The following is a 27,890-nucleotide window of genomic DNA, read 5'->3' on the forward strand; positions in this document are numbered from 1 at the left end:
TATGTTTTGTTATGAGACTGTGGATCTTATTTAAACCTTCAAGTTTAGGTGGCTTTTTCTGACACCACAATGGCAATAGGGGAGGGACACTCTCCCGTCATTGGCAGATAGAGATAGAGTCTAGCTCTGCACGGCCTCTACTGACACCATAAGGCAGTAGGGAGACTTTATTACTGCTGAGCAAGGGGAAATTCTAGCTTCCCAGGTTGTCTTGATTGACACTATTGTAGAGATGGCCTTGTCACCATGTCACTCCATCACTGAGGGCTGATGGTGAATGTCCAGACTCCCCACTAACCCTTCCTAATACCATCTGTCAAGGAGGGGGATGGGCACCTCAGTATTCTTGGGTGGAGGTGGAAGTCCAGGCTCCCCATCTAGCCTCCAGAGACTCCATAAGGGAGATGACTATTGTCTGTGAGAAGATTTTGCTGGCTGGTGATGACAAAAATTCCATCTCCCTATTTGACCTACTGTAACACCCTGTGGTTGGGTTATTGAGGAACCTTATGACAGCTTTGCAAAGGAACTCTGAGCTTCTCACCCACATTTTGCTGCTGTGTTTGGAAATGAAATCACAGTATTATCTGTGGCATTTGGCTGTAGGAAAGTATTTGTCTAATCTTGTCTGTCTTTCTGGTCCTTTGGAAAAAAGGTGCTAGCTTTTGTTGGGGCTTTTTCTGTCTGCACACATCAAGTTTTGAGGTTGACAGCCCTTTCAACTTCAAGCCTGAGAAATAGTAAGAAAAAAGAAAATCCAAAAAAACTCCATCACATCTCTCCTCAGGTGTCAATGTGTCTCCTGGTATGTCTCCTTCTCAGAGTCCCCTTGTTTGTTTTGTGTGTAATATCCACGTTTTTGTTGTTGTTGTTGTTATACTTAAAATAAGGAGTTAGAAATATTACATTTACTCCACCTTCTTTCATGAAAGCCAAAGTCTCCATTAAGATTTTTATCCTTCATTTCTATTCTTATTTAGCCAGAGTAAACTGTATATCAGAACAATGAATAATAATAATAATAATGAAGAAGAAGAAGGAGGAGGAGGAGGAGGAGGAGGAGGAGGAGGAGGAGGAAATAAGAAAGTACTCTTGTTATTATTCTTACTTTAAAGATCATGCTTCTTCTAAGCTTTCATATGCTTTCAGACCAATAAGAGAATGTTAATGTAGGGACTTTTATTTTATCCATTAAAGAGATAGGGATTCATTTTATCTGTTATGAAAGCAATTATCTATTCTAATTTAATTAAGAATTTTTATAAAGAATGGATTATGCATTTTAAACTGCTTATTGAATACACAATGAGAAGATAATAAGTTTTTTGTTTTACTTTCATTTCTTACTAAAATGAATAAAATATTCTAAAACCAAAGCATCTTGACCTTATACCTTGAATACTATTGGGTTGTGATGTTTCAATACCATGTTGAAGTTGGATTCAGTTTCCTAATACTTTTTTGAAATATTTTTCATTGATATTGAAAAGAATGACTCATCTATGATTTATTTGGGCTATTTTTAAGCTATTTTTTAATTAGAAAAAAAGAAAAATTTTAATTTGAACAGGAATTATTGTTTTTTTCTAAACTAGAAAATAATCTCTTTGTATTAAGAAAAATAAAATGACTGTTCTTTTTACATAGACTATTATCCAAATATATAAATTACAATCATATTAAGTCTCTAGAAAGTGCTAGAAACTGCTTCATCAGATTTCATAAGCTTATCAAGGTAGTGTCCCAGTCATATTTACCTACAAGTAGCCCGGTTCATGCCAGGATGTATGCATTCATTGTTTGTTCATTAGTGATCTAATCACTTAACACCATGACTCATTTTTCAAATCAAGAAGTTATGTTTCAAATGGATAAAGAATCTCATACCAGAGCACACTGTTTCTAGAAATTTGCATTCATCACCACTTGACTCCCTGACTCATTATTCCACTGACCAGAGCAGGGCAGCCCAAGACTACACACCTCTTCCGGGGGTGGGGCACATGATATCTTCTTATATTTCAGAGAGCTGCTAACACAGGCTCTCCAGAGAAACAGCAAACCGGGACTCCGGCTACTTTCTTCATTTATCATACTGCTCCACATCGGCTGCAGTATGAGTGACAAGGAATTTTCTCACTGGCTTTCCTACTTTAATCCACAGAAACATGGGTGGGGCCTTGTTTTTTTTTCTTCTTTTGAAATAAGTCTATCTTCAATGGGTACCCAAATTCTTTTCAGAAGCCATAACTCAATATTAGACTTATTATCCATTTGTGCACCTTGGCAGGTGTTATCCAGAAAAGATTCTAAAGAGCTGTCTGAAGACTATTCCTTTTGCTTCCACAGCCAGAAGAAGGCTAGTTCCTGTGGGAGGGGCACTCTTTCACCTAGGTTTTATCCAGCTCTTTATTGTCTTCAGTTGAGGGAGGCTCAATACTTTTGGCATCATTAATTCTGGTTTCTGCAACTTTTCAGATAACTGTGATCCTTCTTTCTTCTTATGAAGGTAATATTCAATTAGTTTAACTTTGTCTAGATGTTCATGTGCATTCATGTATGTTCAGTGGTTTCTACTTGGATTTCTGGGGAACCTGACTGCCTGTCCATGCCTGGCACTATATTTTGCTTTCCACAGATTTCTAAAACTAGGGCTCCATTCAGTTCAGCATTATTTTCTGTTCCTGAAAAGTGCAGGGCTGGCTCCACCTGCATTTTTGTAGCAGAACTATTGTTTATCACTCAGTCTTCTTAGCTCTTCTGGGTCAAGAGAAAGGCACTCTGTCGAGGTGTCTCTTTTGTCCATTCCAGTATCAGTTGGAGAAGAAACTTCTTCCAAGTCAATGGAATTAAAATCTTCCCCTGAAAGGAAATTTTCTTTGGCTATGATTCAGATATAGCATGAATGTCAGAAGGTTCCTTGCTGACTAACTTAGTCACTTTTATGGACCCATTTTATAGATCTATGCCTTCGTAGAAGATTCTAGCATCTTTAACTTTCCTGACACAGAGCGAGTGGTCTGAGGGCTTGGTAGGTTTTATCTTTTTGACTACCCCGAAGGCCTTGTTATTTTGGAATTTGAAGTGATGGTTTTCTCTCCATTCTGCTGCTGTTTTTCCTTGTTGAGATCTTTGAACTCACTTAGCCATGGAAGAGATTGTTACCTTTGCCTTCTACAATGACATTATCCAAATGAAGATCCAAGATGACTTGTCATGGCTTAGAGATTGTGAAGGTCTGGCTTCAGAAAAGGATATGAGCCCACTCAGTAAGTTTTTGAGCTATTTTTGATGTCGATGTAATCTTAACTTCATTTTTTAAACAATGAAGTTCCTTTTTTTATTTTTTTCTGTTCCAATTCTCCATGGCAGAGAAAGTGGTATTTTAAAGTATTTTTATGTAAATATGCACATTTCTTGTTATGTTTATTCTTAGATACTTCATTCACAATAGTAAATGAATTACATTTTATTGTATTTCTTAAAAATTGATAGAACATGCTGTGAAATTATCTAGTCCTGATACTTATTTGGCATAGTTCTTGAAGATTCTCTCTATTTCTCCCAGAGATCAGATTGGTTAATTTACATTCTCCCAGACTATGACCTTTTCAAGGTGGCTTGAGCCTAGCGAACTTCTACTTTTCAGTCAGAGGGAACTCAACAACTTTGCTATGTTTTTGTTTTCTTTCTTTTATTTATTTATTTATTTTTAAATGTTTTATTTAGTTCTAGGAGAGAGAGAGAGAGAGACAGCGTGAGCAGGGGAGGGTCAGAGAGAGAGGGAGTCACAGACTGAAACAGGCTCCAGGCTCTGAGCTGGCAGTCAGCGGAGAGCCCGACGTGGGGCTCGAACCCACGAACCGCGAGATCATGACCTAAGCGAAAGTCGGACGCTTAACCGACTAAGCCACCCAGGTGCCCCACAACTTTGCTATGTTAAAGGAGAAACTGTAGATTATTCCTTTTGCTACTGTTTTCATTTGATTATTATTTCTATTAATCATGTCACCCCTATTAACTCTAGACTATGATCTACTTAGAGAATGAAGATACCCTAGGAACCATTCCAGCAGGAAACATTCCAACCAATTCTAAATGGTTCTTTTGGGGCCATTTTGGGAACCTCTTCTCCTTAAGGGGGAAAACAGGGTAGAGGCAGTACGGTCTTTACATCCACCCCCAGTGAATCTCTAGGGTTACTTATGCCCATCAGTGTCCAAAGATGGCGCTCAAGCATGCATTTGTGTGCATGACCAGACTAATTTTTTTTGCACTAAGTTCTGATAAGAGATGTTTAACAATTCTGTTAGATTTTTCTAGTGTATTTATTTATTTTGAGAGAGGGTATGGGGAAGGGACAGAGAGACAGGGAGAGAGAATTTCAAGGAGGCTCCCCACTTTCTGTGCAGTGTTCAATGTGGAGCTCGAACCCACAAACCATGAGTTCATGACCTGAGCCAAAATCACGAGTGGGACACTTAACTAACTGAGCTTCCCACGTGCCCCAACAACTCTGTTTGATTTTATAATTTTTTTTTATTACTGAGAGGCAGAGAAAGAAAGAGCATGAGCATAGGAGGGACAGAGAGAGGGTGAGACACAGAATCTGAAGCAGACCCTAGACTCTGAGCTATCAGCATAGACCCAGATGCAGGGCTGGAAGTCACAAATGTGAGATCATGACCTGAGCTGAAATCGGTCGGTTAACTGACTGAGCCACCCAGGTACTCCAAACCTGTTTGATTTTAAAGAGAACTTCTTCTCACCCAACTTCCTCAGTTTTTGAATCCCATGTAAAATCTATGCCACAGAGAAGCCTTATTTAACTTTTGTGTATCTATCAAGCATTAGTGAAGCAAAAGTGAATTATCTATTTCCTTCTATTTTCCCTGAATCAGTTTTCACCTTCTGAGTGAAAATAAATAAATAAAGGATTCTCTTTTGGCTCATCGTGAGAAATTGCCTATAGTAATGTCTGGTTTATCCTTTTGCAATGTGGCTATTCATTTTCCCAGACTTTATAGACATATATAAAGCTTAATATGTATATGTATATATATATATATATTAGGCTTTATATATATAAAAGCTTTATATATATGTATATGTATATATATATATATATATATATATATATATATATATTAGGCTTTATATATATAAAAGCTTTATATATATGTATATGTATATATATATAAAGCTTTATGAATATAAGCTTCTTAGCCAGCCCATTTTGCCATAGCCTTTTGACCTTAAAAGCACTGTTAGCTTGTTCTACTGCCTATTTGCCTTAAATACATTGAAGTAAGTCATTCTAGAACCTCTAGCATCTTTTTGGTGAAAATAGAGACTTGCAATATGTTTGTTTAATTTTGAACACAATGGGGCGATTTCCAAATATAATTGCATAATGCCCACTTTCTAGATTTTTGGTTTCCTTAAAGAGATCTAAGTGTAATAAAGGAAATGATGGAAGAGCTTCAGAAACTTTAGAAAGTAAACATTGGAAAACCCAAATGACATTGACTGGATATTGACAAAAAGGAAAAAGAAATGATTCCAAGTGACACTGAGATTTTGCAAATGCGTGGGTGGGTAGATGAAGCACTCTGGGCAAAATTATGAACATCAGGGTGGAAGAGGAGACCTACTGGGATCGTTAGGAGCTGGTGCAGCAGCGGCACTGGCCCAGGAGCTCACAGACATCTCATAAATGCTTTTTGAATAACTGTTAGATGAATTCCATACCAGACACACTGAAATGTGGCCCTTTTCAGTGGTCCTGTAACCTTAAACCTGTGAGGCACTCTTCGTTTACAAAGCACTTTCATATGCTGCCCCATTAACCCCACAATAAACTATGGAGTAAAATATCATTAAAACCCTCTTATAGCGGAGGAAATGGGGCTTAGGAAGATTAAGTTCCTTACTTAAGCTATATGTTTAGTAGGAGCCAGAGATGAGGTTTAAGCCCGAGTGTTTTTGAAACCCAAACCTGGGCTCGTTCTCGTACTGCAGAATGTTCCAAGTAGCAGCAGCTTCGGCCGCCCTCGCCGGCTAGGTCAGACCCATCTGAGGAAATCATCATGCTTGGAAAGACAAATATTTGTAGAGCGAGTTAAAAATGAGAGCACATGGGCAGTGGGCAAGAGACTCACAAAGGTTGGGACGCTATTTTTTTTTCCCTTTTTTCACTGCAGTGTGAACAACACGGAGGGAAACTCAATGCTATGCTTACTGAGTCAGTGATTCCCTGGAGTGTGCTGGAGGAAGACAGGTTAGTTTGAAAAAAAAAAAAAAAAAATGCAAAGACTATTTATGCCAGAGTCAAGGTGAAAGAAGGACCAGTATCTGGCAACACATTTCATGGAAGAGTTAAGGATATTGAGAAGGAAAAAGCAGGATTCCGTAGGATTCTTCTTGAGGAAAAGGTCATGCATATCAACTACAACAAACTGGACTATCTGAAAAAAAAAAAACTAAAATTAAACAACTAATATTCTTTTTCATATTTTGTTACACTTTTTTAAAAAAATTGTTAACATTTATTTATTGTTGAGAAACAGAGAGAGACAGAGCATGAGTGGGGGAGGGGCAGAGAGAAGGGGAGACACAGAATCCAAAGCAGGCTCCAGGCTCTGAGCTGTCAGCACAGAGCCCAATGCAGGGCTTGAACTCACCGACTGCAAAATCATGATCTGAGCTGAAGTCGGACGCTTAACCTACTGAACCACCCAGGTGCCCCTATGTTACACCTTTTTATAAGGGCATCTTAGATGTGGGTAAAGTATTGATGACCTACATTACTTATAGCTGAGTGGGGTTTTGCTAACGGATTAGATTGCTTTCGAGAAATTTTTGAGAAATCGCAACTTTTGTTTCTTTGCATTGGCTTTTTTTGAGGTCGTCTTTGACAGATCTATTGGACAGTCTTCACACATATTCTATACCAGTCACTTTTAGTTGGTTCCCTTTTTTGCTCTTTCTTTATTTTTTATTTTAAAAAGCCTTTCTCCCTTTGTCTAATTTTTTTTAATCTAAAGAAATCATCCGTGTGCCCAGGTTAATATTGTTATTCATTTATTTCACATCGTTTCCATATGCTACCACCTCATTTCTGAGTTTTTCTATTTCGGATTTACGCTAATGTTTTACATCTTCTATTGTTTTCCTAATTTATTTTAGCTTGTTTGGAACATCTGTTCTTTGCCGTGCCTTTTTGGAGGGCTTCCGTTTCCTCCAGGGTCATTATTCCATGTCAATATATCTTTTAAAAAAAGAAAGAAAAGGAAGAGTAGGGGATTTCATTGTGATCATTTGTGTTGTGCTATTTTTTTCTTTCTCTACATTAAGTTAGTTGTATGGTATGTGAGGGAGAGGGAGTGGGCTGTGAGAGTTTGTGTGGGTTCGTGGCTCTAATGCCTTCCCTATAATTTCCGTCAATTCCTTAATACTATGGTCCCTTACCATTTGAAATCTTCCAGCAGTTTCCTTTGTTTACTTTTTTTTTTTTAAGTTTTACCATTTATTCATTTTTGAGAGAGCAAGAGAGAGAGAGAGGGAGCGAGCGCATGAGCAGGGGAGGGTCAGAGAGAGAGGGAGACAGAATCTGAAGCAGCTCCAGGCTCTGAGCTGTCAGCACAGAGCCCGACGCGGGCCTCGAACGCACAGACTGCGAGATCATGACCTGAGCTGAAGTCAGACACTCACCCCACTGAGCCCCCCAGGCGCCCCTCCTTTGTTGATTTTAATCATGCCCAACTCTTGCTGTCGCCCCTGTCGTTCCTTTTGTAATGAATTGAGGTTCTCTTTCAGACAGTCTCTCCTCGATGTGGGACTCTGTTGTGGGGATTCTGCAGGTTTCCTAGACATCAGATTGTTCCTGTCACATCATCTTAAGTCACGGACTCATGCTATTTAGCCACAATTTAGCATATGAAAAAAAAATCTACCGTTTCGGTAGAGTTTTCTCACATTGTCCTGCTCACGTTCCAGCGCGTGCCTGGTGGCAGTTTGGGGCTCCACTGCTCACAGCCATCACAGGTCAGCTGGCCCCTCTCTCCTCCCGAAGAGATGCTGATGCCACTCAAGTCTTGTGCAGCCGGGCATTTGTACCCTGTCCTCTCATTTCCTGATTTCTTGTCATGAGTGTCACCATGGGATGTTGGCTTTGCGATTATAGTTTTTTGAGGAGAAATTCCAACATTACTGTGTTTCAGCCACTGTTTTCATATCTCTTCACCTGACCCCAAGGCAAGAGCATCAAAACTCAGTCTTCAGGCTTTAACTGGTATAACTGCTTGGATTTTGGACTCAAGTACTTTAAAAGTACATATTTCTTGGGGCACCTGAGTGGCTCAGTCGATTAAGTCTGACTTCAGCTCAGGTCATGATCATACAGCTTTTGAGTTCTAGCCTCGCTTCGGGCTCTGTGCTAACAGCTCAGAGCTTCTATCCTGCTTCAGATTCTGTCTCCTTCTCTCTCTGCCCCTCCCCCACTCGGGCTCTGTCTCACTTTCTCAAAAACAAGTAAACATTATAAATTAAAAATACATATATCCGATAAGCATCTATATTTTAGATGGCTTATTTTCTGAAATTTAAAATCTTCATATCCTTCTGTAAAGCTTCATACACATACTCAAACACTCACACTAATAGCTCATAACTGAAAACTGGGATCTTGATTTTCATAACACATTCTAAATGATACAGAATATTCTTTATCACCAGACTATCTCATATATTCTCTTTTCCACATTATAATTGTTATCAGATTGACGTGTCTGTCCTTATTATTAAGGTGAACCACAGAGCTGTTCCAGAGGTTTTTTTCTACTGTAGAATGGTGCCCATGTTTTTCTTTAAGACTGAAAATTCTCACCCACCCCTCCTATCCCAGTAAGAAAGAGAAAAATGAAAATATCCTAGCAAACTGAAAACAATCACATGTAATAATGAGATAGGAATATGTTTTGCAATTTTCAAGAACTAAAATCACGGTTTTCTTGAACACTCATTTATGTTAGTAGATGTCATATATTTAGAAACCGTTTCTACATTTCGTAACTGGTGATAAACTGAGAATTAAACAATTAATTGTCTTTGAGTGGCAGCAGATATAATGACAAATACTCTGCCAGGGAAATCTTTACATGCTGGAAACAAATTTTAAATCTCAGTGTAACTATAATGCCATATTTCCTACCTGGGTGTATTTGACGTCTGTTGAAGCCAAATCATTAGTGAGATGACTTAGCATGCTGGGGCCTTCCTCTGAACCTTTCCATGAGACCTCCATGGCATGTGGCTATACAGGCTCATAGTCTCATGAACAAGGCATCAAGGGCTTGCAGCATCTCCATAGTATCCTGAGCTATCCATTTTAGTTTAATTTAATAGTTAATTTAGTCACAGAGGATATATGATTAAAATTTAGAACACAGCTCTGTGTATCTAGCTAATTGTTTGTTTGGCTTAACTAATTAATAGAATCTATTTTAAAATGTTCACAATTTTATGAAAAGTGATTTTGGTTTTACTGAAGTAATTTGTCCTCCATAATTTTGGTGCAGTATATGGGAAGTTACAAACTCATTTATGGTTTCTCTTTACTCTTATCTTCTTGTTGAGATATATACTAAGTAATTCACATAGTGCTCAGCACAAGAGTTCTAGTAATAAATTTAACATGCTTTTGGCTAATTATTTTCATAGAGTGGTGTAAAGCATTTGTCCTGAGTAACATTCTACTATAGACACACGCACACACATGCATACACACACACACACACACACACACACACAGACACATCTTCTTTATCCATTCATATTTGGATACTCAGATTGCTTCCATATCTTGGCTATTGTAAATAATGTTGCAATAAACCTAAGGGCTTGTATACATTTTTTAATTAATGTTTTTAGTTTCTTGGGGTAAATACTTAGCAGTAAAATTACTGGGTCATGTAGTATTTCTATTTTTAATTTTTGGAGGAACTTCCATGTGTTTTTCCATAGTGACTGCCCGGATAGGAAAAATGAAGGGGATGAAGAGGTACAAACTTCTAGTTATAAATTAAATAAGTCATTGGGATGAAAAGCACAGCACAGGGAATATAGCCACTAACACTGTAATAAGTTTGTGCTGTGACAGTCACTATACTTCTGGCGGTGAGCAATGTGTAATGTACAGAATTGTCCTATCACTATGCTGTAAACCTGAAATGAATAAAAAACTGTGTGAAATTGTGCATTATCTATACTTCAACAAAAACACATGCGGCGCCTGGGTGGCTCAGTCGGTTAAGCATCCAACTTCGGCTCAGGTCATGATCTCATAGTTCGTGGGTTCGAGCCCCACGTCGGCTCTGTGCTGACAGCTAGCTCAGACCTGCATCCTGCTTCAGATTCAGTATCTACTTCTCTCTCCGAACATTCCCTGATCATGCTCTTTCTCTCTCTCTCTCTCTCTCAGAAATAAATAAAACATTAAAAAAAAAAAAAAACACAAGTGCACAAATAAACTTCCTGGAGCTCAAAACATAACTTATATTTTCAAATATAACTCCTATTTTATAAAAAAAAAAGTCTCACACAGAAGTTGTCAAATAAATTTTCATGTGAATAATTACACATTTTTCTCCCAAGAACAGTAATTACTCAGAGCTTGAGGAATTTGAAGTATAGTAAAGGATACTTTATTTTCTACTCATTCATTGTGATTTGTATTCCTCAATCAGAAAGTAAACCCATTTAAAAATTAAATCTTCTCAAATATTTAGACCTATAGATTCTAACTGAAAACGTAAGTTTGTTAAATTCTTCATCTTCAAAACTTCTGGGCAAATGGACATCTTAAATATCTATTATCTTTCAGGATATAGAATGATTAAAAAATGATTTTCTTCTTTTAAAAATCTTGGATAAGTTTCAAAAGAAGGGAAATAAAGGGATTGCAATTTATTGGAAATCTAATACTTGTCAGCCACTACGCTAGTACTTGTGCTTAACATTATTGACTTCCACTTAATTTACTTACTTTTATTGAAACTTTTAAAACATGAAAAATAGATTATATTGTCTTATAAATGAAATGGATTTTCATGTCTTCATGATATTTTAATGTCTCAATAATAAAATAAGTTCTATTGTCTTACTTGACATGGAAAGAAACAATGAGATCAAAACCACAATTTAATCATCAGAAGGTAAGATGTTTGTATATAAGCCTCACTGGCCCAAATGGTGAGTTTTCTCATTTTCCTCCTCACACTGTGTAATGCAGTCCCAGTGGGTATAGAGAAGCCATTCACGTGGATAATTGCTCCTGCAAAATAATCTAATTTTTGTATTTGGAATGACATTTCCAAGGTAGAATGGAAATAGGATTATAATATTTACTTGCATAAGTGATACATGTTTGATACCATTTGTTTCATCGTAAAATAGACATTCAAACCTAATAAATAGAGATAATGTATAAATCGGCTGTGAGAGGCATTATATACTTGCCTGGAAGTTAATGATCATATGAAAATGTGAAACTGTCACATAATTTTACCAAAAGTTCCTTTACTCTTTCTTGAAAATGAAAGAGGAAATCTTATGATTTTCATAGTCTGTAACCCATTATAAGAAGCACATTGTACAAAAAGAAGGAAAAAAGTTCATTACAGTGAGCGCAGTTTGGAGCTAAAGAAGCAAGCAAGAGTTTATTCTTGGCTTGTGACAAACAGGCCATGTGGTCAAAAACTAACGCATCTGTCTGTTCCTCTATTTCCTTGTCCGTGACATGCCAGGGAGAAGTCAATTTTCCTGTAATTTTCATTAGTGCTTATCATTGTCTGAAAGTTTTAATCAATGAAGTAACACGAAAAACAGATCTGTGAGCCATCTCTGTTGGAATAAACCATAAAACTACGAGAAGACAAAACAGGGGAAAACATGTTGGTTCTTCTTAACATTGGTCAGGTCAATGGTTTTTTCTTTTTTGGTGTTTTTTTGTTTGTTTGTTTGTTTGTTTTTTGGGTTTTTTTGGCCAGGATGCCAAAATTACAGGCAATAAAAGCAAAAAGTAGACGAATGAGTTTACATTAAAGTAAAAAGTATCTGCTATGACCATAAAGGAAACAATTCATAGAGTGGAGAGACAGCCAATGGAATGAGAGAGAATATTCTAAACCATACATCTACTAACGGATTCATATTCAAATCACGTAAAGAACTCCTACAAGAGCAAGAAAAAAAAAAAACTTAGTTAAAAAATAGGCAAATCACTTGAGTAGACATCTTCTCTGCAAAGACTACAAAATGGCTATCAGGTATTTGAAAAGATACTCCGCATCGCTCTTCATCAGGGAAAGGCAGGTGCATTAAAGACAATAGAAAATATGTACTGTCATCATATACTAGGGACTGTTTTAGAAGCACTGGGCAATTCATGAGGAGGAACCAGGCTGGACACACAAATTCTGGAATTTTCAACATCTAAATGAGCTGAAACCAAAAGTATGGATGATTTTACCAAAGAAGGATACAGGGAAACATGGGGACCCAGGAACTAAATCCTGTGTCTGAAGGAACTAGGTTAACAAAAGACGGAGGTAGAGAAGGCTGTTAAGCAAGAGGAAAAACAGATGAAAATGGTACCTCGGGAGCAAAGTGCAAAAATCATGGCAGGAGCATCTCACGCAAATGCTTTTACGTTAGATGACTACTAAAACCTACCACGGACACGAGGAGTCTGATAGTCCAGAGAAATCCTTTAGGAAGTACCACTCCTCTCACTTGTTTGAGATCAAGGAAACAGCAACCTGACTTGCACACATAATTACAGAAACCTGAGTAAGGCAATAATAAAAATATCGACTTCGTTATTAAAATAAATGTATATTATTAACAAATGAGATTTGGCCCAGAAATGCAAAGAATGTTCCGCGTGCTCAGAAACACAGTAACATTATCCATAACACTAGAACATCAGATGAGAAAAGCTATACCATCATTTTTTTAAAATATTTTTTTTTATTTATTTCTAGGAGAGAAAGAGGGAGAAAGAGAGAGAGAGAGAGAGAGAGCAGGGGAGGGCCAGAGAGAGAGGGAAACACAGACTCTGAAACAGGCTCCAGGCTCTGAGCTGGCAGTCAGCACAGAGCCCGACGTGGGGCTCGAACCCACGAACCGCGAGATCATGACCTAAGCGAAAGTCGGACGCTTAACCAACTAAGCCACCCAGGCGCCCCTATACCATCATTTTTAAGGATTCTGCAAAGCTAGTTATGAAATCCCTCCGAAAATTATATGGAAAAAATAGGCTATTTCTTTACTTAATAAATAATATATAGAGATGTACTTATAGGAGGTAATTATGTTTTTTAACTTATATTTTTGCTTTTGAGTTTTCAAAGAACTAAAATATATTTTTTTAGAGCACTGCATTATTTTTTAAATAATTCAATTCTTTACAGACTTTTTAAAGAATAGGAGGGAATACCTCTCATTCGTTTTGTTTTGTTTTTATTTGTTTGCACAAACCGTTCCTTTGCCACACACCATATCTGGTGACTAGCGACCTTTCCTTGATTCATGAGTCTCTGAGAAGCAGACAGCCTCTGTGATGACCCCACACAGTCTACAGCTGATCGGTACAGAAGTGATACAAGCTGAGATCATCTGCGTGTGTACCTTAGATTCAGAATCATTACCTTTCTGAGTGGATAAAACTGAGGACATGTAAATACAGTCCTTCTTGGTAACCAAGTTTATCATTTAAACAACGAAAAGAAGACAAATCAGATTGCCGGTGGACAAGGAAAAAGCAGTGGCTGGAGAGACATGCAGGAAGAAAAACAAATAGAAGTGAGAGATAAAGTGAGAAAACCATCTGGATTCTCAGTAATATTTCAGCCTTTTTATGCTTATCAAACTCTGATTGCTATATTCTTATAATTCATTTTGTTACTGAAACCCACACAGGTTGAACTGTTAATGCTCAAATGAGCATAAGTTATACATTATGCTAATTCCCATATTTATTTTCTAGATTCTTGAAAAAAAATCTTGGAAAATGAAGAAAAGATACTTAGATCCATCCTCCTTCTATTAAGGAAAAAATGTTTTTCTTAGAATCAAGAAGTTTCCTTATGGCATTCTTTCTAAAAATTTGAATTCCAAGCAAGCAAGCAGTATCCAATACAAAGATTTCAAAACAATGGCATACAGATAAGAGCAAATATCCAAAAACAAATATAAGAACACGTAGATGTATTTATTTTCAAAGCATATACTCCTCAGAACATAATTATATCTTTAATACACTGAAAAGTATAATGGTATAGAAGAACATTTAAAAAAGTATTTTATTTTTTTACATTTATATTTTTATATTTTTATAAAATATATATAATATATAAATATATTATATATTATATCATATATAATATAAAATATTTTTATATTTTTTACATTACTATTTTCTGATGTAACTTTTTGAGTTCCAATTGAATGAACCAAAAAATTAATAAATGAAACCCAAGTCAGCTTCCTGTAGAGACTGTTTTGCACAATAAAAACAACAAAAACACTTCTCAAGCTATGGAATTGCTTGCAACCAGTAGCCTGCACTTCTGGCTTATAGCAACAAGACAGAGCTAACTTTACCCAGTACGATCTTACAAATATCTTCAAAATAGTGTTTCAGGGGTGCGGAAAATCAGAACAAGTCTTCAAATGATAAAAATGATTAAAGTCCTCAGATTATTGTGATATGATATCACAGAGTGGAACGAGACCAGCTAAAATAATTGCATGGCGCATCATTTTTTTTTTTTTTTAACACAACCGGTATTTTTCTTAGCATGGGATGTCTTTTGTGTATGTTTAAAGTTTGCTTTCTAAGTAATGAACCGTGAATACCTGTATTAACTCTCACACGTATCTGATCCATGTAGTACAATCTCATCTATTGTGTTACTAAAATGATGATTTTTGTTATACAATTAAATGTAATATAGATAGGAGTAGTTTGGGAAAACAGAAACAAACAAAATGGAAATATGCACTATAAGAGTCTGCTACCGCCATAGGCTTTCTGGGTATTTTTTTTTCCCTACATGTTTGTATTTTTCTATGACAGACATTAGCTAATATATAAAATTTTGTTGACAGTTTCTGCATGGATTTAAAGGCCAATAGTACAGCTTAGACTATCAATTATAACAAAGTAGAAAAAAATGTTGCAGAAAAAATGTGAAAATGCAAATAAGACTTTATGCTGATTATTGGAGAGCTTGGGTGGCTCAGTCGGTTGGGCTTCTGACTTGAGCTCAGGTCATGATCTCATGGTTCATGAGTTTGAGCCCCGTGTCGGGGTCTGTGCCGACAGCTTGGAACCTGGAGCCTGCTTCAGATTCTGTGTCTCCCTCTCTTTCTGCCTTTCTCCACTCACGCTCTGTCTCTCTCTCCTTCAAATATAAATAAGCATTTGAAAAATTTAAACAAAAGACTTTATGCTGATTTTGAGGTTAAGTCCATTTCTATCATGTGTTATTGTATGCCAAAAAGAAAGCATCAGTAAACTATTGTGCGAAGGCCAAACTTACTTCTGTTTTTTGTAGATAAAACTTTATTGGAACATGGCCACGTTCACTTGTTAATGTATGGCCTATAGTGCTTTTGCTCTAAAATGGCAGAAACAGTCATTGCAGTAGAGATGGTACGGCTTGCAAAGCTGGAAATATTTACTATTTACCTCTGTAAATTTACCAACCCCTGTGGTAGGATATCAAAGAAATATAGCATTTGGTCACAGCATCCAAATGCTTACAATCTAGTTAGGTAGAAAAATGTACACATTAAATACATAACCGCCAGTACCTGTGGTTTGTCTAATAAGTTCCCTACATGTGGTTTTCTACTTGGGAAAAATCCAGTTTGAGAGAGTCCTCCATGGTCTTTGGTGATATAGGCAAAGTGATTTTCCTGGATAGACTAGGGTGAATTAAGAACCTAACATTTAAACAAGTGAGTCGAGGAGTTCCTGGGTGGCTCAGTTGGTTAAGCATACAACTCTTGATTTCAGTTCAGGTTATGATCTCACAGTTCATAGTTCGAGTCCTTCATAGGGCTCTGCACTGACAGCACAAAGCCTGCTTTAGATTCTCTCTCTCCTCTCTGTCCCTTCCTCAATCTCTCTCTCTCTCAATATAAATAAATAAACATAAAAAATAAAAATTGGCATTGAAAACAAAAAAAAGCATATTTTATTATGTCCATTTAGAGTTTTAAAAGTTAACATATTTGATATAATATTGATTTATATTTTGATTTTTGATCTAACAACTCGAGAGTGAAGCATAGGTGGAATTTCTTTTAGAAGTTTAAAAGAGGCAGGCATCTAGTTGAAAATATAGATACAGCTGTAAAATCTAAACATTTTCAATCCCATATATGTTTTATGCTTTGATAAATGGAGTCCATAGAGGTAAATAAAGCTGTAGAAGGAAAAATATAGGAGAATGTCAGATTCTCCTATGGTATGAATTTTCCAGACTGATTTGTTTAATTGAGTGACTTGACATGAGTCCTAGAGTATAGGGAGAATTAATATTCTGGAGGAAGAACTACATTGAAAAACATAGTATGGTAATGGAGAAATATTAGGAGTATACAACTAGAATGTTAGAATGTTAGTTAAGCTGTTTGTGCCTCTCTTATTCACGATGTTTTTAAATTGTGGTAATAATAGTTAACATGAGATTTACCCTCAGAACACGCTTTGTAGCACACAATACAATGGTGTTAACTCTGAGCACACTGTCATAGAGCAGATCAATAGAATTTATTCATCCTGCAAAACTGAGACTTTAGACGCATATATCCCCACTTCCCTTCCCCTGACAACCACCATTTTACTCTCTTTCTATGAGTTTGACTGTTTTAGATACCCCCATGTAAGTGGAATCATGCAATACTTACCTTTTTGTAATTGGCTTATTTCACTTAACATAATGTCCTCCAGATTGACCCATGCTGTTGCATATGAGAGGATTTCTGTCTTTTTAAAGGCCAAATAATATTCCAGTTTGTATGTGTGTGTGTGTCTGTGTGTGAACAGGTATGATTATATGCATATATACATTGTATGCATACACACACACATATATATATATACATTTTATATATATATGTATATACATATATATATATACATACATATATATATATATATAAGAATTGAAATCAGAATGTCGAAGAGATACCAGCAATTCCATGATTATTACAGCATTGTTTGCATGGGAGTAATTAACATGACAGTGAAGATATCTCTTTGCAATTGATTTCAATTTTTTGGATGTATACCCAAAAAAGGGATTTCTGGATCGTGTGCTAGGTCTGTTTTTAATTTTTGAGTGACCTCTACACTATATTCCATGGTGGCTGCACCATTTTGCACTCCCACTAACATTGTTCATGTGTTCTAATTTCTCCACATCCCCTCTATACCTATTATCTATCTATCTATCTATCTATCTATCTATCTATCTATCTATCATCTATCTATTATATATACATACATATATATATGTGTGTGTATATACATATATGCATATACATATGATCCCTATCTGTATCTATTTGGATTTTGGAAAATTGCCACCCTAACAGCTGTGAAGTGATATCTTGTTTACCATTGCCCTGTGAAGTAGTGATGTTGAGCATCTTTCCATATACTTTTGGCTATCTCTTCCACCCATTTAATAGGGTTGTTTATTTGCTGCTGTAAGACTCCTTACATATTTTGCAAATTAACTGCTTAGCAGATACATGGTTTACCAATATTTTTCCAAGCCTATGTTTTTTTTTTTTTTTCAATTCATTGATAATTTCCTTTGCTGTACACAAGATTTTGTTTGTTTGTTTGATAGGGTCCCGCTTGTCTATTTTTGTTTTTCCTTTGGTGCCATATCCAGGAAATCCTTGCTAATATCAATGTTGTGAAGTTTCCCCCCCAGTGTCTTTGTTTTCTTCTAATAGTTTTACAGTTTAAGTTGTAGTTGTCTCTAAGTCTTTGATCCATTTTCACTTTACTTTTGTGTATGGTGTAGGATAAAGGTCTAATTTCATTGGTTTGTGTGTGGTTATCCAATTTTCCACACATCATTTGTTTAGGAGACTATCCTTTTCCCATTGCATAGTCTTGGCAGTTGAGTTGAGAATAATTGATCATGTGTGAGTTAATCACTGTATATGAAGTTTATCTCTAGACTTTATTCTCTTCCATTGATCTATATATCTGTTTTTATGTCAGTCCTATACTGTTTTAATTACTACCATTTTTAATATATTTAAAATCAGGAAGTGTGATAGTCCCAGCTTTGTTCTTCTTTCTCAAGTTTGCTTTGACAATTTGGTGTCTCATCATAGCATGGAATCTTCCCTACTTGCTGAGACAGTCTCTGTATTATTTCAACATCAGGCTGAATTCCATAAATGGAAAATGAGATATTGACAAATGATTTATCTTTCCACGTGGAAGGACAGATTTTATGCATTTGCAATCAGCATTTGCAAAATGAAAATCTGTAATCTGTTTACCTCACTCCAAGTAACAAATTCCAGATTCTGAATTTCTAATACATAAGGTTGATTTTACTTTTTATTTTTTTTAAATTTTTTATGTATTTATTTTATGTTTGAAAGACAGAAACAGAGCAAGAGGGGGAGGGGCAGAAAGAGAGGGAGACACACAACGTGAAGCAGCTCCAGGCTCTGAGCTGTCAGCACACAGCCCAACGCGGGGCTCGAACCCACAGACTGTGAGATCATGACCTGAGCCGAAGTCTGATGCTTAAATGACTAAGCCACCCAGGCGCCCCCATAAGGTTCATTTTAGGTCTAAACACATTACATAGCAAAATATGGTATTTTTAAATGACAAGCAATTTTAGAGATTATAATTTTAACCCATCATTTTTTTTTTAGCTGAGCAAATTGAGATTCAGTGATATATAGAAGTAACTTGGTTATAGAGTTAGTCATTTTCCAAGCTGAAATAAGTTCTCAGTTTTCCTAAAATGAAATTCTGCCTTAATTGTGAAAACTGTTTGGTTATTACTTCAGTACCCAAAAAAAGGTAAATAATAAAAGCAGAATATGGGAAACAGTCATTAGGATAATTTGGGCTCGTATTTTATTGCTAGACAAACTCACTTAGGCACTCATTGGTTTCACTGATATTCTAGGGAATTATGGGAGGAATATTCACCACCACTAATGCCAGTTATGTATGTAAATCCTCTGCACAATGATGGAAGAATAACCCCAAAGTGTTTGACTTAATTAATCTTTTTTCTGAGGCCCTTCACTACAGAACTAAAAATCTAAATAATGAGTAGGGACAGAGTTTTAAGTATCTTTCTGCACTTAGGGGATGATTAATTATAATGGCTAAACCCCTGAACATTAAGTTGAATACTAATCTGATGACAGAGTTTGGAAATAAGCCAGTACTGCATCTGGGATTTTTTTCTATCCTTTTGACAGAATAATAAAAAGAAAAAGAGGAACATATTCACAGTTTATGGTTATTTCATTTAACACAGTCTCCTTCAAACTTGCTTGTTAGTTAAGTGGAAAAGTAAATTTCTCCCACCTTCTTGAGCATAACTGTAGATGACATATATAGTGATTTGATACTCAGCTCTGTATTTTGAGATGATGTGGATTTTCTTCAGATATAAGTGAAAAAAAGGAAATAATGAAGAAGAAATAACCTGAATCTATAATTTACACTTGCGTCTTTACACTTGCCTGTTGTCTGAAGAAGCTTACAGAAAAAGTACAGTCCTGTAGAGTGGCAAGCTGCTTGGAGGGGGTTTTCATTTACAGAGAAAATACCTACTAGATTGTTCTGTACCACATGGCTTCACAGGGCTGGTACAAATAAACTCAAAGGGCAGATGGATAAAAGGTCAAAAGATAAATGTTATTAAAGACTCTTGCCAACAGACAATAGAGGTAGGGAAAGGACTTTCACAGAAAGTGTTAGAAAAGCAAGTCATTCTTTCAAACTTATTTTTGTTATTCAAAGGGATTAACCCTACTCCAGTGATAATAGGAGGGAAATCACCTCTGAGATGCCTACTTCTAAATCCCCCTTTTCTGGCTTTGGAATTAAAAATAGGGAAGCATATAAGGTCTGGTATCAACCTCCCTGAGCTCTAATAAATTTCTCTATTCTTCAATGTGGATCAATTTGGTCATAATACCATTCTTTACATCCTTCACCTGTTTTCATTTGGTTGGAATAAAGCACCATACCATTGCTATGTGCTAGGAATTTCTCTCCATTAATTTGCTGCTATTTTCCATTTCGTGTTTTATATGTGACCGGAAATAATTATATAATGTGTATAATTGTATATATATCAGATTTTAACTCCATATTAATTATTTTGAATAAATGAAATTTTAAAAATTCATATGAGTTCCAGTGGAATCTCTTTGGAGGAAAGATATCTGACCTTATGTTAAAGTTATCAACTGGGTCTAGCTGTAAATACATAATCAGAATAACATTGGGTTCCTGCTTCTATGTTGTGATTCATCTGTGATAAGGTTACCTTCGCAAGAAGCATTGAAAAATATAGAAACATTTGGTGAATTGTCTCCATGATACAATGATAGTACACATTGCTTGATGTAGAAAAATAATTGTTTTCATTCATTTGTCTTCTAAATGACCATAATGGCTGCTTTGGAGACTATTTCTCTGATCTCTACACTTTGTTCCAAAAACTCTCTGTCAGAAACCTCTACCCCCACTGGCTCCTTATTTTCTCTTCTTTTTATTGCTGTCTCAATTCAGTAATGCAGGATTGAACGGGTCAACTTATCCCCTGTGCCCTTTTATTTCCATGAACATTCTGACATTTTACCCATTGTCTGTATTTATTTTACAAGCCCTGATCTACTTGCAGAAATGCCTTAGATATTATTTGAGAGGACAGAAAGGCATTAATCTGCTGACATATGACTTTATAATTTTATAGATTTTGTTTTGTGACATTTTATTAAGCGCATTTTAAAATTAATCAACATACTTTTGGGCCACCGGGGTAGCTCAGTTGGTTAAGCATCCGACATTGGCTCAGGTCATGATCTCACGGTTCGTGGGTTTGAGCCTCACGATGGGCTCTGTGCTGACAGCTGGGAGCTTGGGGCCTGTTTTGGTTTCTGTGTTTCCTTTTTACCTTGGCTTCTCTTTCCATATCATAAGAAATTATCATTAAGAAGAACTAAAGAAAAAATACTTCTCCAGTAAATCTACCCAAGATAAAGTAGCAAGTCTTCTTTCTCTGTTCAAGTTAGGAGCACAGGAAGATTTTAGGACTGGTGGGAAAAAGGAAAGAATTCTGAAGGCAGCACTCACAGACTAGGAACACGACACCATAAACCCAAGACCTGGATGTCAGTCTTCTGCAGATGTTTCTGAGGCAGGTTGTGAGCATCTAAGAGAAACCCTGCGATCCGATGTTCTGGACAAACAATGTAGGACCTAAGCCCAGCACTGGGAAAGCAAAGTCCAAGAATCGACTTTTCTAAGGTAACAATCATGATTACACACAGCCATTGCGTGGTTTTTCAGAGAGTCAGAAGTTTCTTCCTGCAAGTGGAGACCTGGGGTCGGGAAAGAGGGATGGGGCTTGTCTGTTCTATCATTCTCCAGCCAACAACCAGGGTTAGGACATAGAAAACAGAGTGTGTGGCTAATTCTACATTACAGCTGAGGGCTAAAACTATGGATTTCTGCAGTAGATGTCATTTTTTTCATGTTTATTTATTTGTTGAGAGAGACAGAGAGAGAGAGAGCAAGGAGGGGCAGAGAAAGAGTTCCAAGCAGGCTCCACATCGTCAGTGCAGAGCCTGACATGGTGGGGCTTGAACTCATGAAAGCTGAGATCATAACTTGAACTGAAATCAAAAGTCAGATGCTTATCTGACTGAGCCACTCAGGTGCCCTTCACAGTAGGTGTTACGAAGACAACACAATCAGTAAACCCAGCTGTGTATTCACAGGCACCTAGATGTCAGGGATCAGACTTATCCAGGTGCTGCGTGATAGAAATAAGTAGAAGTTCAAGAACAAAGAAAGGTTCCTTTGTATTGTCAACAGCCCCTTCTCCACTTCTTATGGCAGCACATAGACCTCGTCTTGGAGAGGCAGAGATAAGAGAAACACAGAAAGCTTGAACACTGATATTATTACCTTCTATCCAAAATGGAGTAGCAGGAAATAGATTTTCAATCCCATCTGCAACATCGGCAACAACAACAAAAAACATACCAGATCAATTATTAAAAAAAACATCAATTTTCAAGGCAATGGATATTAGACCCAAACAGGTCAGTGATTCTAAGTGTAATAGCCAGAATTCTAAGGAAGACACTCTGAAAATACCATCCTCTGGTTATCCATTCAGACAATGTAAGCAAGCCCTGTTGTGAAGGAACTCTGTAGACTGCATTATGGGAACTAATCAGCTGAGTTGGAGACAGAGAGGTCATCCTAGGCCATCAAGGGGATCCCATAGTAATCACAGAAGAGGAAGGAAGAAGAGTCTATAAGAGTGACACAGCAGAAGATGAGAAGAGGCAGAAGATGAGGCAAGATCACAGAGAGTAGGAGCCTGGAAGATCTTGACACACCAAGCTTGGCTTTGAAGTTGGTGCTGGCCAGGATGTATGAGCAGCATTTAGAAACTGTGAGAAACATGTGTCCTAAAGCCACAAAAAATAAACTCTGCCAAAAACAAATGAACAGATCAAGTAATAGATTGTACTCTAGAGCCTCTAGAAGGGAATGCAGTGTTGCCAGAATCTTTATTTTGGCCTTGTGAGACTGTAACCTCAGAATCAGCTGAGCCACCCTATGTCTGCACATCTCATCTACAGAACTGTAGAAAACACGTAGTGTTGTTTTAAGTCTCTAAGTTTGTATTAATTTGTGATGGCAGCAATTGAAAATGAACACCTTGAAGGACAGGAAGCAGATAAGTGAGCCCTACAATTGCCCTGTTTCATCCCCTTGAAGGAATGAGAAGACCACGGTTCTGGGAAAGAAAACCTGGGCAGAGCCAGGCACACTCCCAGATTTGAGCAGACAGAACTGAGAGTCAGGGGAGACTGAAGCAGAGAGAATTCACAGGATGGGGGGGCAAGATATGCAGAGGGAGCTCCACTGACCTGCAAGAGGCTTCCTGTGAACCATTCATCAGAGTTCTGATCGGCATCTGTGTGGGAAGAAACTCTCTGAGGCCATGAAAAGGATCAATCAAAATGACTAGAAAGAGTGGGATGAGGAGCTCACAGAAGGCTGGCAACTGTGCTGCTCCTACGACAGAAATCAGACACTCATGCCCACAAGGCGTCCACAGAGAGAGAGCAGAGTCCTGACTCATTAGTGGGAAACGATGAGCTCTGACCAAAAACTGCTCTGGTCCCCATAACAAATCTTAAAGGAAAACATGAAAGTATCAAACTATTTCCAACTAAATGGAACCCCAGAACTATACTCAATAATATTTAGAGGAATTCAAAGATATCTAGTCCCTAAGAGGGTAAAGTTCACAAATTCTCACATTGATATGGGTGACATATGTGTGTAAAGAAGCAAGAAAACAGGGGCACCTGGGTGGCTCAGTTGGTTAAGCATCCGACTTCGGCTCAGGTCATGATCTCGCAGTTTGTGGGTTCGAGTCCCACGTTGGGCTCTGTGCTCTCAGCTAGCTCAGAGCCTGGATCCTGCTTCCGTTTCTGTGTCTCCCTCTCTCTCTGACCCTACTCTGCTCTCTCTCTTTCTCTCTCTCTCAGAAATAAATAAAACATTAAATTTTTTTTTTAAAAAGGAAGCAAGAAAGCATGACTTGGAAAGAAGAGTAATCAATCAATGAAAGCCGACCCAGAACTGACATCTGTTAGAATCACAATGTAAGAACATTGACAATTGTTATATCTGTATCCTACATGCTCAAAAAATATAGACAAAGAAAGTATAAAAGAGACTCAAACTGAATTTCTAGTGATGAAAACTGTAGTGTCTAAGATGAACAATACACTGGATGAGATTAATGGCAGACTAGATATTGCAGAAGAAGGTAAAGAGATTTGAAGATATAGGAATACATACTATCTAAAATGAATAACAGAGAGAGGAAAGAATATATGAATAGAGAGTATCAATTAATTGTGAGATCAACTGCAAGAAACTTAATTCTGGTGCCTGGGTGGCTCAGTCAGTTAAACATATGACTCTTGGTTTCAGCTCAGATCATGATCTCATGGTTTGTGGGTTTAATCCCTGCATTGAGCTCCACATTGAAATTGTGGAGCATTCTTGGAATTCTCTCTCCCAGAGGGAGGGAGAGAGAGAGAGAGAAAAAGAGTGAGAGAGAGAGGAAGAGAGATAAAATAAATAAATAAGCTTGAAAAAAATAAGAAAAAAGCCTAATACACTTGTAATTGGAGTTCTCAAAGGAGGAAAGCAAGACAGAAAAAACATATTTGGGGAAAAAAGGCTTATTTTTTTTCCAAATGTGATTGAAATTATAAACTCACAAATCCAAGTAGCACAGTGGAGCCAAACTTCATAAACATGAGGAATACTACATACATCTATGTAACTGAATTAGTTAAAACCAAAGATTAAGAGGTAATCTTAAAAGGAAACAGGAAAAAAAAACAGGAAGAAAATAAGGTTGATAGCATATATTTTATCATACAGAAAGTGACTGGGGAGACAGTGAGATCATCTCTTTAAATTGTATGCTCAATGAATTCTATAGTGTAGATTTCCATACCCCATGAACAATTTCTTAAAGAGCAAAGGCAAAATACTTTCAGACAGACAAAATCCAGGAGACGTCATCTCTAATAGATCTGCACTATACGGAAAGTAAAAGCTGGGTCTTCAGGAAGAAGAAAAATCACACCACATGGAAATCTGGATATAAGCAAAGGAATGAAGAGGACCTGTGATGGGAACTATGTATACAAAGGTATAAAATATTCCTTATTGTATACATTTTTGGAAGGTGATGTATTATTTAAACAAACAGACTAACAATGTAGACTAAAGTTGTAATAAATATAAAAATAGTGAAGTGTATCACAAAATAGCACGAAGCTGGACAGGGGAGGAATGGAAATATACTGTTAAAGCTTATTGCCCTGTGTGTGAAATCATATAATGTCATGTAATGATAGACTGTGATGAGTTAACTGTGTATACTCTAAACCCCAAAGCAACCACTAAAACAAAAGAAAAACAAAACAAAGAGTTATAGCTAGTTAGTGAGATAATGTGGGATAATTTTAAAAAATACTCAGTTCAACTATTAAAATAGTCAAAAAAAGAAAAAAGGGAACAAAGTACAACAAAAACTGATATTAAATAAGTATCAAGATGGCAGATTTAAATCTAATAATATAAATAGTCATATTAAATGTAAGTGGCCTAAACACCCCAAAGTTTTTCACTTGTAGAAATGCAGGACATGAGTATACAATGAATGTAAGTAATGTGCTTTAAATATAAAGACAAAAATTGGGTAGAAGTAGAAGGACGGGAAAAGCTTGGATCAGTCTGTATCCAATCTGGAGACAGAAACCACAAGGTAAAGAAGATTTTAATTGAAGTATTTTTATATATAGTAATACATATATTATTTATATACTAGAAAGAAATTAATATAAAGCAACCATAGGAGGGCAAGTTAAAACATGGAGAGAGAGGGGCACCTGGGTGGGTTCAGTTGGTTAAGGGTCCAGCTCTTGATTTCAGCTCAGGTCATGATCTCGCAGTTTGTGGGTTCAAGCCCCACATCGGGTTCTGCACTGATGATGTGGAGCCTGCTTGGGATTCTCTCTGTCTCTCCCTCTCTCTCTCTCTCAAAATAAATAAATAAGAATGAACACAAAGAGAGAACTCTAAAAGGTTCTAAAAGAACCAGGGCTATGGGATAGCACGAAAAGAAGAGCACACTTAGAAAGAGGACTCGCCTCTTGGTGACGAAGCTATAATTCAGTGGAAGTTTACTGGGTTGTCTGGGCGGGAAAGCTGCTCCCGAGTTCCTGGGCAAGTGGCAAGATCTCCGGGGTACAGGTGAGTTGCTCTGGATGGTCAAGGACTCAGAGGGTGTCGGTGTGCTGCTGCTGCTGCTGCTGCCGTGGGGACCAGGAGCTGTTGAGACCTCCATCTGCAGGAGCCAGCCTGTGCCGGGCAGCTCTGGGTTGCTGTGCGGTTCTAAGCAGGCAACCCAGCACCGTCGGGGGCCTGTGTGGGTGGGGTGGAGGAAAGAGATGAGAAAGCAACCACACAGGCGGGGGCTCAGGTCTGTGCTACCTTGGTTTCCCAGGGACACTGCCATGACCTGAGTTGACAGCAGAAGTAGATGTGATCAAGATAGTGTGGTATCAGTGCATGTGCGTACAAATAGACCATTGGATGGGAACAGAGTCCAGAAATAGACACATGTCTACACTGGCAACATATCCATGACAAAGACAATGGAGTGGAGAAAGGAAACTGTAGACAAATAGCACTGGAACAATGGAGTCTCCTTATGCAGAAAACCTGAAGTTAACTCTACACCTTGGGCCATTTAAAAACGTATTCCAAATGGACAACAAACACAAATACAGAATTTAAAACTCTACACCTTCCAGAAGAAATCATAGAGGCATCTTTTTGTGTTTTTCAGTGAGGCAAAGATATTTCTAGGTATGACACAAAAAGTACTATCTACAGAATAACAAATCAATGAATTGCTCTTTATCACAGCAAAAAAAAAAAGTCTGCTTTTTGAAAAATACAGTTGTTTAACTGAAAATTAGAAAGCACAGACTGGGAATAAAAATATTCCCGGATCATATATCTGATGAAGAACTTGGGTCCAGGATGCATAAAGAACTCTCAAACCTCACTGATCAGATAACAAATATCTTAGTTTAAAAACGATTGAAGTATTTCACCAAAATAGATATACAAGATAATATATAAGCATATAAAAACTGCTCAATATTGGGGCGCCTGGGTGGCTCAGTCGGTTAAGCGTCCGACTTTCGCTTAGGTCATGATCTCGCGGTTCGTGGGTTCAAGCCCCGCGTCGGGCTCTGTGCTGACTGCCAGCTCAGAGCCTGGAGCCTGTTTCAGAGTCAGTGTCTCCCTCTCTCTCTGACCCTGCTCTGCTCATGCTGTCTCTCTCTCCTAGAAATAAATAAAACATTTTTTAAAAATTAAGAAAAAACTTCTCAATATTATTAATCATGAGGCACATGTATATTAGAACCAAAATGGGGTACCACTAAAGACCTATTAGAATTAAAGAGTCAGACCATAGGAAATCTGGATGAGGATGGGAGGGATCTGGAACTCCCAAGTACAACAAATGAGGGCTGCAAATTGTACAAACACTTGGAAAATCATTTTCACCATTTTTTAAATCCTTAATCATACACTGATTTAGCCAGCTCACTTCCAGGTAAACTTGAGACTCTCAGTACCTAAGACAAACGAGAAGGTGGACAATTTGGACGCAGAGGAAGCAAAGAGATCAAAAATAGGTGAATTTAAGTTTCAAAACCTTCTCACCTGCACTCATCCCCACCCCACCCACCCCAGGTTTTCTGGTAAAGGAAGAAGTCAAGAACAAAGGAGATATTATAGAAAAACAAAGTATTTTTCAAATCTGAGTTTTAGGTAAAACTTTTTTAACTTCATTATAGTAACTACTTTTCCTTATGAACAGCATTTCTTACGACATTCACTGACCTTTGGATAAATCCTTGTGCACTTTCCCAGAGCTCAGCTCAATAAGCACTTTCAT

At 37.3% G+C, this 27,890-nt stretch overlaps 1 pseudogene; it reads right to left on the minus strand.

The window, feature by feature from the left end:
- Window positions 1-2,032: 2,032 nt before the first annotated feature.
- On the minus strand, window positions 2,033-27,890 carry LOC120222111 (annotated as a pseudogene).

This window comes from Hyaena hyaena, unplaced genomic scaffold, assembly GCF_003009895.1.
Source record: "Hyaena hyaena isolate Hyena2069 unplaced genomic scaffold, ASM300989v1 scaffold_842, whole genome shotgun sequence".
NCBI lineage: Eukaryota > Metazoa > Chordata > Mammalia > Carnivora > Hyaenidae > Hyaena > Hyaena hyaena.